Raw genomic sequence first — 6,214 nt, forward strand, 5'->3', positions numbered from 1 at the left:
TCTCCAGGTTCATCCACATGGCTGCGAATAGGATGGTTGCATTCCTTTTTTGTGGTTGAGTAATATTCCATTGCGATTATGCCCCACTGCTTCTTTCTCATTCTCTTCCATCAAGTTTTATCCGAAGAGACAGGACAGATTCCCTGTGCTGGACAGCAGGACCTCATTGCTTATCCGGTCTTTCTATTTTTTTTTTCCTCCTTTTTGTGGGTCTGTTTCTGGACTGTTACCGTTTTTAGGGCCACCCCCAAGGCCTATGGAGGTTCCCAGGCTGGGAGTAAAATAGCAGCTACAGCTGCTGGCCTACACCACAGCCACAGCAGTGCTGGGTTTAAGGCATATCTGTGATCTACACCCCAGCTCATGGCAATGTCAGATCCTTAACCCACTGAGCAAGGCCAGGGACTGAACCCACAACCTCATGGTACCTGGTTGGATTCGTTTCCACTGTCACAAGGGGAACTCCTGCTTAGCCATTCTCAGTGTCACAGTTGGCAGCTACTGACCCCAAAGCCCCACTCCCTCCCTCTTGGCAACCACAGTTGCATGCTCCATGTCTGTGAGCTGGTTTCTGTTGTGTACACAGGTTCATTTGCGCCAGATTTTAAGGTCCAGATATGTGATCTCCGACGGTATTTGTCTTCCTGTATCTGGCTTAACTTCGTATGAGACTCTCTAGGTCCAACCGTGTTGCTCCAAATGCCATTATTTCACTTTTTCTATGGCTGATACTCCATTGTGTTTGTGTCTGTTTATTGAGGCTCTGCTTTGGGGGAAACATTTTGGGGTGCAGGCCACCTATATCCAGTGTAGTCCTTCCATAGGCTCCAGAGGAAGGTCCTTCCTGCCTCTTCCAGTGCCTGGGGCTCCAGGTGGCCCTGGGCTGGTGGCCACCTCCCTCCCATTTCTGCCTCCATCTTCACGTGGCATCTCCTCTTGTGTCTCTTAGGAGGACACGGTCCTTGGATGGAGGGCCCCCCTCATCCAGGAGGACCTCCTCTCAGACCCTTACCATGGCTTCTCCTCTGTACCTCGGTCTCCTCTTGTGTCTCTTAGGAGGACACGGTCCTTGCAGGGAGGGCCACCTTATCCAGGAAGACCTGGTCCCTGGCGCCCAGCTCCTAAATCACAGCAAGTTCTTGATCCCTGAGGGCAGAACATCTTTAGTTTTTCCTGAGAAACCCAGGCTCACCTGTTTATGCTAATGAGGTGGGGCTGGTGCCAGAGGAACCACCCAGGGGATGAAAGGGTAGGCTCTTTTAGCTCCACCCCAAACCTTGAGACTTGCTGAGGGGTCGTCCTTTAATCAGGCCTTCCTAGTGGACTCTCCCTAAAAAGGGGGTTCAGAAATCTTTCAGGTTGTGGAGCCCACAGTTGGGAGGGTGCAGCCCTGCCAAGTCCAAGGAGAGAGAAGCTCCTGCATGTGGGACCCACTCCCACCCTCCCCTCCCCCTCTGGCTGTTCCCCCCTTGATGAGCAACGGGTAAGTCAGGTGTTTCCTGAGTTCTTTGGGGGGAGGACTTGAGGACCCTCCATCTGTGAGCATGTTGGACACAAGTGTGGGGGCCTATGTTTGGAGACGGGGCGGGGGATCTCTTCTGGGCCTGGGCCCTCTTGTTGGCATTTCAACCAACTCAGGGTGCTTTCCGAGGTAAATTGAATTGGAGCACACACAGCTGGGGTCTAAAGGGAACTGGAGGATTCCTTGGGGTGGAAATGCCCCAGATTGGGTGTCGGAAGCAATGTGCGCAAAGAAAACATTTTGTTTGAACAATTAAATGTGTTTACCCTTTTCGGTCAAACACCTCCTCCTGGCAGACCCCCGAGATCTCACCCTTTTCCCTGTCACCCATTGTTCTCGCTAATCAGAGTGAATTCTCTAGTACACCAATTAAGGCGTGTCCATATCTGCTTACAACCCGCGGTGGTTTTCAGGGCTGTTAGAAAAGGACAAATGGCCTCCCCTGTCCTGCTGACCAAGGCAGGGTGGGCATGGATTTGGAGCACGCTTTAGGGATGGTGGCAGTGACCTCCCTCTGGTTCATCCTGGGACAGTGTTTTATGACTTTTGTCTGACACGGGAAAGTGATGACAACACTGGGGACTCATTGTGGTGCCCAACCGTCTCAGGTTGGACTCTTAGCTTTTGCACGGCTGAGGCCCTTAGTCCGTGTAAATAGTTACATGTCGCTGGTGTCTCCTGACAGGTGTGTTTCTACAATGTAAGTTGGCATTTGTTGATTGTCACGGACATAGAGATTGGTTGTGTATGCTCCATAAATGGATTTGTGGGCTTGTGACAATAAATGACCACACACCACCCAGGTTATCACCACAGGAACCCACCCTCCCGCAGCCCTGGAGACCAGATGCCTGAGGTCAGGGTGTCCCAGGGTCTTACACCAGCTTCCTGGAGAGAGAGGTGGTGACCCTCTCAGCTCCCTCCCTCCAACCGGGACCTGGAGGGTGTGGTGTTGGGTGAGATAAGTCAGAGAAAGACACATCCTTACATCTTCATCACCCATATGCAGAGTCTAAAAATAAGGCGTTCCCTCTGTGGCTCAGGGGTTGAAGACCTTGACAAAGTGTCCGTGAAGATGCATGGTCAGTCACTGGCTTTGATGAGGGCTTAAGGATCCAGCATTGTCACAAGATGAGACATACTTCGCAGATGTGACTCAGGTCCTGTGTTGCCAGTGGCTGTGGTGTAGTTTGGCAGCTGCAGCTCTGATTTGAACCCTGACCCACCACATGCTGAGGTTGTGACCCTAAGAAGGAAGCAGATAAGTAGAATAAACAATGAAACTTGTCACATGTGGGTGGTCCGTACCTAATCAGTTGAGGACCTTTAGAGGGAAAAGACTGAGGTCCCCGAGGTAGGGGGAATTCTGCCTCCAGACAGATGTCGACTTCAAGCTACAGCATTGCCTGTTCCCTGGGCCTCCAGCTCGCCAGGCTGCCTGCAAGCTCTGGACCTGCCATCCTTCATAACTGCATGAGGCAATTCCTTAAAATGATTCTGTGTCTCCCTCTCCTTCCACACATGCTATTGGTTCAGCTGCTCTGCAGGCCCTGACACACCATTTAATTCCCTCAGGGGTCTGGCAGAGGTGCCTGAGGAGTTTGGGGATGTGTTTTCCTGAGTAATGGTGTGGGTATCAAGCCTGAGGGAATGGTATGGGGTTTGATTTTGTGAGCCTCTTTGGGATGAAGGAAGATTCTTTGGACCGGTGAATAATGGGGCTGGGAAGAGACGTGAGCTACTTAGGGCAGCAGTAGCAGCAGGATCTGGAGAAGGGAGAAAGAATGGCCCCAGATTCCCCTCCCACAGCAGGTTGGAGGGTCCCCGCCTTGGTCATGTGGTGCCCTGGGTCCTGGCGACCCTGGAGCAGTGAGTAGACATGGGTGTGGAAGGAGGTTGGAGCTGTGCTGCAGAACCAGCTTCTAGCCCTGGCCAGCAGGGCTGTGCAGAGCCTGGGAAGATGGGCCTTTTTCTTGTTTGACGACATATTCCATTCATGTTTACTGTAAACTATGGGCTCTTTCCTGTGCTGTACAGGATCCCCTTGCAGCTTGTATATTTTCTACATAGTCATTTGTATCTCTTACTCCCTTCCCCCTATGCTCCCCCCCAGATGGGTCACCCCAAGTTTTCTGAGAGTCTGGTACTTCTGTTATTCTCACTGGTCTGCTGTATTGTCTACATTCCATATTTGAGTGCTGTGATAGAGTATTGGTCTTTCTCTGGCTGACTCTTGTCACTTAACATAATGCCCTGCACGTCCATCCCTGTTGCTGCAAATGGCAGAGTTTCACTCTTTGTCTTGGCTGAGTGGGCTTCCACTGGGCATATGCACCACATCTTCTCATCCATTGCCCTGTCGTGGACATTTAGGTTGTTTCCGGGCCTTGGCTCTTGGGAATACTTCTGCCATGAACATGGGGGTGCATGGATCTTTGGGATTTAGACTCTGTATTTTCTGGGTGTGTGACCAGGAGTGGGGTCACGGGATCATAGGGTCGGTTTTCTCTTTCATGGTTGAATTCACAGTAGAGCTTTCAAAAGTGTAACACATCTTCTCCAGGTTCTAATGTGAGGCCCCGGAGCCTCTGGGGTTGGGCATTTCACCCAGTAGCATATTTGTCTGTCTCTCTGCTTTTCTCTGTCTGATGCCAAAGGGTAGGGATGAGACTTTGCGAAGAACCCTGACAATGCACCTGCCCTGTGCTTGACTCAGTGTCTGCTTCCTGAGGGCCTGGGCCTCAGGCCTGTGGCCCCAGTGGGAAAAGCACCAGCCTCGCTGTGTCTCCCATGTCTTGTGTTGAGGGAATACGCTTCAGCCTCCAGGCCCTTCCCTGAGCCCTGAAGGACAGGTGCCCACAGGTGCTGATGAGGGGAGAGAGGGGATGCAGAAACCAGGGAGGGGTTGGCAGGGGACCTCAGTGCCGCCTGGGGGCAGGTCCTGGTTCCCCCTCAAGGGATACACAGAGAACAAAGCCTTTGAGCTCTTGTGCAGAACTAAACCCCCAACTAATGACAGCCAGAGAGGAGGACCCCAGCACCTGTCCTGGGGACCCTAAACACCAGCTCTGAAGAAGAATGCAAGCTTGCACCCACCCTGAACCTTACTTGTGGCCCTACTTAATACTCCCAAACTGTAAACCCACCCCCTCATCTCTCCCAAAGGGGGCCAGTCTTTAGGGCAGCAGCCTGCTGTGACCCCCTTTGCCTGGCAAAGCAATTTAAGTTATTTCTTCCTCCTTCCCCCAAAAATCCTTCTCCAAGGTAAACAGTGGCTGAGTTTTGGCAGCATCCTTACAGAATAAGCTAGGTGGACATGAGCCTTAGCCTTGGGGTTTCTTTCTCCCAGAAACCTCCCTCCTGCTGCTTGTGGCCGCAGCTCAGGGCCTCCCACTCGCCTGCCTCTCTCTCACCCAGAGTTCATCTCATGAGATGTCTTCTTTCACCAGCAGGTGCACTGTCTCTGGGTTCTGACGGAGACACACTTTTTCCTCCCAGCTTTGTGATTTGTACTTAGGGTTGTTGCGCCAAAGACAGGGACAAGGATACAATAACAAGCCAGAAAATTGTCTTCCATTTCTATAGTTCTTCCTGGCTAATTGGATGGAAATGCAGAAGCTCTTAATTTTCTAATAAGAGTGCGTCCAGAAGGGAGTTCTCTGGGGGTCTAGGGTTCAGTTTCAGCTCGTTTGACTGCCGTGGCCCATGTTCCATCCCTGGGCTGGGAACTGAGATCCCACATCAAGCCTCTGTACACCTCAGGGGGGAAACAAAAGCAAGATAGAAAAACACCCAAAAAGGAACATATGAAGGACATTCATCTACGCAAACGTGGGGTGAATTTTTTAGAGTTAATACATAGACGGTTCTTAGATTTCATTTTTTACCATTAGATTTACCTTGTCCTTCATCCAGTTTCACTGAGGTGTCCAGCCTCGCGATGTGACTCACATCCTGACGTGACGTCTAGAGTAAGTTTTCTGAAGCTCTGTCACCTCCTGTAGATACAAAATGAAAGAAAAGGAAAACCGTTTTTCCTCTGGTAGGAACTCTGAGGATTGGCCGTCTCAACGACTCTGGGGACGACGTGCGTGGGTGTTAGTGGCATTGATCATGCACATTTCATCCCGGGACAAGTTTATCTCACGACAGGATGGCGGTACATTCCCCGCCTCCGCCCTCCCGCCTGCGGGAACCAGAGCTCTCATCTCTCTTTCTGCGAGTTGGTGTCTGGAACAGAATGGACCTTCAGCACTGTTTTAGTGCCTGTAACACAACAGAGCGACTCCCTATATCTAGGCAACCTGACCCCCCATTTGCCTTCATGCCCTCAGGACCCCTCTTGGCTCATAAAAGTCATACAACTCTGCAGAGCTGCAAAGCACTGTGGAATATATTCCCCCACTTTTCCTCCAGTTTTGAGGTAGAACGGACACACGGCACCAGGTAAGCCACACGTGTCCAGCAGGGAGATATGACTTATATCATGAAATCACGTCCAGAACAATTTTAGGGAACATCGATCATTTCCTGGAGAAACCCAATTCAGAAATAGAAAAAAACTTTTTCCCTTGTGATGAGAACTCTTAAGAATAAGACTTTGAATAAGCTTGCTCTACAGTGTCCGGCCGTGTAGGTTACACATATCCTGCTGGCCGTCACACCCCTAGGACTCGGTCATCTTCTAAGTGG

The sequence above is a fragment of the Sus scrofa genome, chromosome X, assembly GCF_054392235.1.
Source record: "Sus scrofa isolate SSC_HxYL_T2T_F1_AM1 chromosome X, Sscrofa_HxYL_maternal_Yorkshire_Landrace_v2.0, whole genome shotgun sequence".
NCBI classification, from domain to species: domain Eukaryota; kingdom Metazoa; phylum Chordata; class Mammalia; order Artiodactyla; family Suidae; genus Sus; species Sus scrofa.